Raw genomic sequence first — 8,718 nt, 5'->3', positions numbered from 1 at the left:
AAATGTTCATTAAAATTATTTTTTTTTAATTTTAAAAAATGAGATGAATACATAAAATCACTGTACCAAAAAGAGTCAGTTGACACTGAAAAACTTCAAGAAGTATCAAATGAAAAATAATAGCCAATGATAATGAATGATAAAGTACAAGCTGTACTGAAGGCCTTAGCAAAAAAATAAGGCCCCAGTAATTGACGGAATACCAATTAACATGTTTCAACTAACAGATGCAGCAATATATAAGCTCATCAGTTTATACTAGAAAAATCTGTGGACAGATACCTTGTCAACTAACTAGAAGAGTTCTGTAGTTGTACCAATTTCCAAGAAAGGTGATCCAACAGAAAGTAGAAATTATAGAACAGTATCATTAATGCAAAACAAGCAAACTATTGTTGAAAATAAAAATGGCTGGAAAAGTACTTTACTAGAGAACTACCAGAATTTCAAGCTGGGTTTAGAAGAGGCTGTGACACTAGGGATATCATTGCTGATGTCAGGTAGATTCTGGCTAAAAGCAAAGAATACTAAAATAATATTTGTGCTTTATTGACTATGCAAAGGTATTTGACTATGTGCTTTGTTGTTGGTGATTGCCATCGAGTCGAGCACGACTCATAGTGTCTCTATGAATGAAAGATCTAATGCTTTTCCATAACTATCTTCATTGTCCAAGTTCATAGTTTCCAGAAACATGTGGTTTAGGAAGTGGATGCCACTCCTGCTTCCAAACCTATTTTACAACTGTGAGCTCTGCCAAACACTGTCCACATTAAGAAACCATTCTGGTATTTGATATCCCAGTGGTACAAGTTTCAGCATCACAGCAAACCCAGGTTACTTCATACTGTACATTGACAAAGAATGATGTACAAAGTGAAAGTGTCCCTCCAGGTATAGCAGCACTAGTTTCATTTAGCAGTGGTTAAGAGTCATCAAGTCAAATACGACTAAGAGTAAATTTTGCACAAAAGACCTAAACTCTGTTCTATAACTAATGTCATTTCTGTACAGAAATCTGTTTTGTAATTAACATCATTTCTGTACATTTATAGATTTGGTTACATAGATCATAATAAATGATGGTTAGCATAGAGAAGAAAGGAAAGTCCAGAACACTTAATTGTGCTAATACAAAATCTATATAGAGACCAAGAATCTGTTGTCGAATTGGAGCAAGGGAACATTGCATGGTTTAAAATCAGGAAGGGTGTATGCCAGGGTTTCATACTTTCTCTATTAAATCTGTATGCTAAGCAAATAATTTTCAAAGTTAAAGTCTATAAAGAAGAATGTGGCATCTGGATCAAAGAAGATTTTGTAAGATCAAGGACTACAACCTTAGATATAAATTACATCTCAACATCAAGAAAGCAGAGGTCCTCACCACAGAAACTACAGTCAACATTATGATAGATTGAAAGGATTGAAGTAGTCAATTATTTCACCTTAGCTGGATCAACAATAAAAACCATTGGTACCAGCAGTCAGGAAATCAGGAGATGTGTTGTATTGGGTAATTCTGCTGTCAGGGACCTCTCCAAACTGAAGAGTAATGACGTCAGTTTGAAGATCAAGGTGTGTCTGATTCAAGTCATGGTCTTCTCAATCACCTCTTATGCATCAGAAAGCTGGACAACAAGTTAAGATGATAGAATATGTGATGCCTTTCAGTTATGGTGCTGGAGAAGAATCCTGAATAGCCCATGGACTGCAAAAAAATATTCCTTGGAAACAGTGCAGCCAGATTGCTCCTTGGAGGCAAAGCTGGGGAAGCTATGTCTTTCATACTTTGGATATGAATATAGCTGAGGTTATTCCTTAGAAGAAGACATCATGCTTGGAAAAGGTGGAGGGTCACAAAGGAGAGAATGATCCTCACCGAGATGGATTGACATGGTGACTTCAGCAATGAACTTGAGTATTTCGGAGATGGAGAATATTGCACAGGATAGAGGAGAATAAGGTTGGCTGTTCATACTATTGTGATGAGTTGTAGTCGACTTGTTGGCAGGTAACATGATTAAAACTATCTTACTCTCTTTTCTTTAAGTTTTGTGTATTTATTCCCACTTCTTTTCTATAGAAACTGCAAGATTCCAATTCTAGAATTCACCCTTCTTACTGACAAAATTCCACCTGTACCTTCTCCTTTCTCTTAAGAGAACTCTAGTTTGTAGGGAGTTGTGCTGCTAACCCAAAGGCCACTACTCTCTGGCAATTCAAATCCACTGGGAGCTTCTTAGGAAAAAGATGGACAGTTACATCTGTGCAATTTGCAGCTGAGAGGAATTTGCAAACTGGTAAGAGTCACACAGTAAATAATCTTAGCATCATTAAATTGTTGTTAGGTGCTACTCATAGCTGACCCTCTAGCAGGTTTTCAGAAGAGAAAATCACATGGGAAGATACCACCCACCGTTTTCCTGTGGGGCAGCTTTTGCAGAGCAACTCCTTACTATGAAGCCACCAGCCCTCCTCAATTAAGTCATTACTCTCAAGAAAAGCCTCAAAATGCCAAGAAAACAAAACAAAAATAAAACCCCACTATTCATCAAATGTTTAATAAATTATCACTATCAAATATGTTCATTTTAGATACTTTGTGACTTAGTATTCTGTGTTGTTTTATATTTTGTCAATGCTTTCTAATTCCTTATTTCCCCCCTTCAATTCCACATTAAAAGATACCTATTTGTCTTATATTTGTTTTTTCCTTTTAATTTCTTTCATGGCTTTGTTCACTTATTTAGTATGTTGCTAAAAGAACTTTTATTTATAAACAAGCCTACAAATGGACTTGGATCTGAGCATATGACTTTTCTAGTTCAGTGATAGTGAAGAAACATTGGCAAATGCAGAATTTTTATTGAGTGGAATAGCTTTACTTTAGAAAATATTGGCAGGCTGTAAATTTTTCTGAACTTGCCTAGAATTCTAATTATACTTTTCTACACATATGCTGTATAAACCCATTCAAATTGTTCTAAGTCAAAGAACAAGATGCTCAAATTCCATGAGAAAGACATAAAAACATTGCTAAGTGCCTAAACACATCATTATATTACCTTAATAAAATAATTTGTACTCCTAAAGAATTTTGCATTTTAAAAGTTGTAGGTGTGGTCGTAATCTGATACCAGTTACCTTTGGACAAAGTAGATTCATAATTTCTGGCTTGTGTGTTTGTTAGGGAACATTAACTTTTCCTTTTCACCTTTAGAGTTCCTTTCTCCAACAAGGTTCTGAAAACATGCTTTTTAACCACATTGATGATTCTTCTTCAGTGGTATCTTAAACTCCTTAAGCACCGAGTTTTGGTAGTCTTTTCATGTTGGAATAACAGAATTTCAAGCAGTGCTCCTCAAATGAATTTCTTTTAAATTATCTCTTCTCAGTTTCCATATTGAAGTACTTTAGATTCATAGGAAAATTCACACATTCCAATGATAATTTCAATGGAAATAGAGTTCACTCTTTCTTGTTTTATTTCTCATATCAAGCCTAAATCCCATGAGACACATGAGTTGCTGCTGTTAGCTGTCACAAGTTGGCTCCCAACTAATGTGATCCCATTTCTATAAGGTTTTCGTGAAAAGATTATTTTTCAGAAGTATATTGCCAGGCCTCTTTTCCCACTCTGTCTTCCTCTGGAAGCTCTATTGAAATCTTTATAACTCCACAGTAACCTTCAAGCATCTGACAAATGAGTTATGATTGTACATGAGATGCATTGGCCAGATATCAAATATATATCTCACATGAGAGGTAAGAATTCTCTCACTGAAGAACCACAAACCCTTCAGAACTTCAATTTGTATGAATCAGACCTACAATAAGACATTTATCTAAGTGGCCTTTGTATACTTTATTGTAGAATAGTATTGGAGTTCAGATAAGAATAGATACATTTTCATTGATGCCATGTTAGGGACTCTAGACTTTTTCAGTGAACAGAGTAAGGAAATATATGTGTGTATGTTACTAACTAATGTTGTTGTTATGTGCCATAGAGTCACTTTTATAAGTCGATAGATCAATAGATGATAGATAGATAGATAGATAATGTCACTTGTGATTTATAGCAACCATATCCATATGTACAACAGCTCTGAACATCGCTCTATCCTGAGCCAAAATTATCATCTCTGGCACACTTACCTCCATTACTCCAGTCATTGAGTCAATCCATCTTACTGAAGAGCTTCCTCTCCTGCACTGTCTCTCCACCGTCCCAAAAATGATGTACAATGACTGGTTCCTCCTTGCAACATGCCCAAAGCATGTCAGACAAAGCTTCAGAACCCTTGTCTCCAAGGAGCAGTCCAATTCTACCTTTTCTAGGGTGAATCTGTTTGTTCTCCTAGCAGTCCATTCAATACTCTCTCTAGCCCTGTAACTAAAAGACATCAAAATACTGATTTTGTTATGTGCCATTAAGTTACCTGTGACTCACAGCAACCCTGTGTACAACAGCTCTAAAGCCTAACCTATCCTGAGCCAGTCTCACTGACTCAGACACATCTACCCCCATAGCCCAGGTACTGTATTAATCCATCTAATCCGGAGTCTTCCTCTCCTGTGCTGTCCCTCTACCCTTCCAAGCATGATGTCCTTCACCAAGGACTGGTCCCTCCTGGCCATGTACCTAAAGTGTGTGAGACAGAGTTTAAAAATCCTAGCCTTGAAGGAGAAACTTGTTTTCACCCTTTCCAAGACAGATCTATTTATTTTTGAGTGGTACATTGTATGGTCCAGACTCTTTTTCAGCCACCACAACTCAAAGGCATCAATTCTGCTTCTGTCATCCTTAGTCATTGCCCAGCTCTCTTTTACATAGCAAGTAATCATGATGACCATATCCTGGATCAGGTGCACCTTAGTCTCTAGACTGACACTGCTGTTTCTCAGTACTCTGGAAGGGTCTCTGACAGCAGATATTCCCAGCACAATTAATCTTTTTTATTTCCTGACTTCTGGTAACAATATTGTTGATTGTGGAGCCAGGCAAGGTAGAATTGTTAACAACCTCAATCTCTTTTCCACCTATCATATTGCTGCCAATTGGCCAAGTGATGAAAGTTTTTGTCTTCTTGCTGTGGAGCTTGAATCCATATTGAAGACTACTGTCCTTGACTCTCTGCAGCAAGTGCTTCAGGTCCTCCTCACTTTCAGCAAACAAGGTTTTGTCATCTGCATAATGTAAGTTGTTGATGAGTCTTCCTACAATCCAGATGTCACATTCCTCCTTATAAATCCCAGCCTCCTTAATGATCTGTTCTGCGTATATAGATTGAAAAGGTGTGGAGACAGGAAGCATCCCTGACACACTCCTTTCCATGTAAATATTGAACAATGTAGTGTTTCCTGCTGTGTTCTGAGGACTGATTTCTTGTCTGATTATAGGCTTCCCATGAGCACAATCAAGTGTTCTGGGATTCTCATTATCCTCAAGGTTAGCCACAACTTGTGATCCACACTGTTAAATGCTTTTGCATAGTCAATGAAACACAGAGAGATATTCTTCTGGTACTCTTTGCTTTCTACCAAGATCCATCTGACATTGGCAATAATTTCTGTAATGCCACAGCCTCTTCTAAACCCAGTTTGTATTTCTGATTGTTCTCTGTCAATATATTGTTCCAGTCATATGTGGATAATCATCAGCAGGATTTTGCTTGCATGTGATATTAGTGATATTGATAATTTCCACACTCTGTCAAATGACCTTTTTTTTGGAATGGGAATAAATACGGATCTCTTCCAGTCAGTTGGCCAGGTAGTTGTCTCTAGATTTCTTGGCACAACCTGGTCTGCACAACTAGGGAAGCATTTGTTTGTTTAATATGTCAACTGGTATTCTATCAGTTCCTGAGGCCTTATTTTTAGAAAAGTCCTGCAGAGCAGCCTGCACATCCTCCTTCTTCCCCATTGCCTCTTGATCATACGTTGTTTTTTTAAATTTTTCTGTGTCAGCCACTTCTTTTTGGAACAATGACTCTGTACACTCCTTCCATCTTCTTTTATTGCTTTCTGGATCATTCAAGATTCTGCCCAATAACTCATGCCTATAACTCATGACTTGAATTTATTCTTCAGTTCTTTTAGCTTAAGAAATGCCAAGTGAGTTCGGCCCTTTTTATTTTATCACTCTACCTCCTTGTACATTTCATTATAATACTTTGTTTTGTCTTCCTGAGCTGCCCTTTGAAATCTTCTATCCAGTTTCTCCATCTTGTTGTTTTCATTATGTGTCATTGAGGTGCCTGTGACTCATAGTGACCTTCTGTACAACAGCCCTAAACCTTGCTCTATCTCTTGCCAATCCTATTATCTCTGACACACCTACTCCATTACCCCAACGATGGAATCAGTCCATCTCATAGAGGATCTTCCTCTCCTGTGCTGTATCTCCACCCTCCCAAGCATGATATCCCTCTCTGAGGTCTGGTGCCTCCTTGCAACATGTTCAAATTATGTCAGATGGAACTTCAGAATCCTTGTCTCCAAGGAGCAGCCTGGCTTCACTCTCTCCAGTATGAACTTGTTTGTTCTCCTAGCATTCCAAGATATATTCAATACTCTTCTCCAGGACCAAATCTCAAAGGCATCAACTCTTTTTCTATCATCCCTAGTCATTGTCCAGATCTCTGACGCATAGCAAGTAATGGCAAAGACCATGGCCTATATCAGGTGCATTTTAGTCTCCGACATTGTTGCTCCTCAGTATCTTGGAGAGGTTTCTGACAATAGACTATTCCAATGCTATTCATCTTTTCATTTCCTGGATGCTGGTATGAAAAGTGGTGATTATAGAGCCAAACAAACTGAAGTGGTCAACAATCTCAGTCTGTTCACCATCTATCATGATGCTGCCAATCTGCCTAGTGGTGAGAATCTTTGTTTTCTTGATGGAGCTTCAGTCCATATTGAAGGGGGCAGTCCTTGACTTTCTGCAGCAAGCGCTTCAGGTCCTCCTCAGTTTCAGTAAGCAGGATCATATAATCTGCATAAGGTAGATCGTTGATGAGTCTACTTTCAATCCTGATGCTATGCTTCTCCTCATAGAGCTCAGCCCTCGCAGATAATCTGTTCTGCATATAGGTTAAAAAGATATGGAGATAGGACACATCTTTGATGCACATCCTTCCCAATTTTGAACCATGCAGTCGTTTGATTGCTGTGTTCTGATGACTGCCTCCTGGCCCAAGTATAAATTTCACATAAGCATAATCAAGTGTTCTAGAATTCCCATTCTTCTAAGAGACAGCCAGTTTATTGTGATCCACACAGTCAAATGCCTTTGCATAGTCCTCCTTAACTTCTTGATTTCATCTCTTTGTTTTGTCTTCTTGGTGTTCTAGTGCAATATTTACAGTTTATTCTGACATTTATTTTTGTCTTTTCTTCTTCCTCTTTTTAATAAAATTCTGCATTCTTCAAGAAATGCAGCCTTTGGTATGGATTGCATCTCAATGTCAGGAAAAGAAAGATTCTTACCACTGGACTGATAGGCAGCGTCATGATGTATGAAGAAGAGACTGAAACTGTCAAGAGCTTCATCTTGCTTGAATCCACAATTAACATCCTTGGCACCAGCAGTCAGGAAATAAGAATACACACTGCACTGGAAAAAATCTGTAGTTATGGACCTCTCAAAATTACTGAGGAGTAGTGATATCAGTTCAAAGACTAAGGTGTGTCAGATTCATGCCATCACCTTTCCGATTACTAGCTATGCACCCAAGATCTGGACAATGAATAAGGATGACAGAAAAAAGAATTGACACTTTTTACCTGTGGTATTGGGAATCCCAGAACACTTGATCGTGCTAAGGTGAAACCGATATGAGAACAGAGCAAGGAAACACTGCATGGTTCAAAATTGGGAAAGGCGTACACCAGCAATGTGACCTATCTCCATACCCTTTCAACCTGTATGTAGACCAGATTGTCCGAGAGGCTGGGCTCTGTGAGGAGAAGTGTGATTTCAGGATTGGTGGAAGATCTATCAACAATCTGCATTATGCAGATGACACAATCCTGCTTGCTGAAACTGAGGAGGACCTGAAACGCTTGCTGCAGAGGGTCAAGGACTGCAGCCTTTAACATGGATTGAGGCTCAATATCAAGAAGACAAAGATTCTCACCACTGGACCAACTGGCAGCATGAGGATGGATGGTGAAGAGATTGAGATTGTTAACAACTTTAGTCTGCTTGGCTCCATAGTCAGCACTCTTGGCACCAGTAGTCAGGAAACTAAAAGATGTATTGTGGTGGGAAAGTCTGCTGTTAGGGACCTCTCCAAAATACTGAAGAGCAATGGTGTCTCTCTGGATACTAAGATGCATCTGATACAGGCTATGGTCTTTGCAATCACTTCTTATGCATCAGAGAGTTAGACAATGACTAGGGAGGATAGAAGGAGAATTGATGCCTTTTAGCTGTGGTGCTGGAGAAGAGCACTGAATGTATCATGGACAGCCAAGGAAACAAACATTCATTATGAAGAGAGTTAAACCAGGCTGCTCCTTGGAGGCAAGAATTCTGGGGCTTCATCTGACATACTTTGGACATGTTGTAAGGAGGGACAGGTCCTTTGAGAGGGATATCATGCTTGGGAGAGTGGAGAGAGGTGCAAGAGGGGAAGACCCTATCCACACCCATGTTTATTGCAGCTTTGTTCACAATAGCAAGGAGTTGGAAACAACCTAAGT

Source organism: Elephantulus edwardii, unplaced genomic scaffold, assembly GCF_000299155.1.
Source record: "Elephantulus edwardii isolate Elephantulus edwardi_28Jun2011 unplaced genomic scaffold, EleEdw1.0 scaffold00070, whole genome shotgun sequence".
NCBI classification, from domain to species: Eukaryota; Metazoa; Chordata; class Mammalia; order Macroscelidea; family Macroscelididae; genus Elephantulus; species Elephantulus edwardii.
This window is presented reverse-complemented; position numbering follows the sequence as displayed.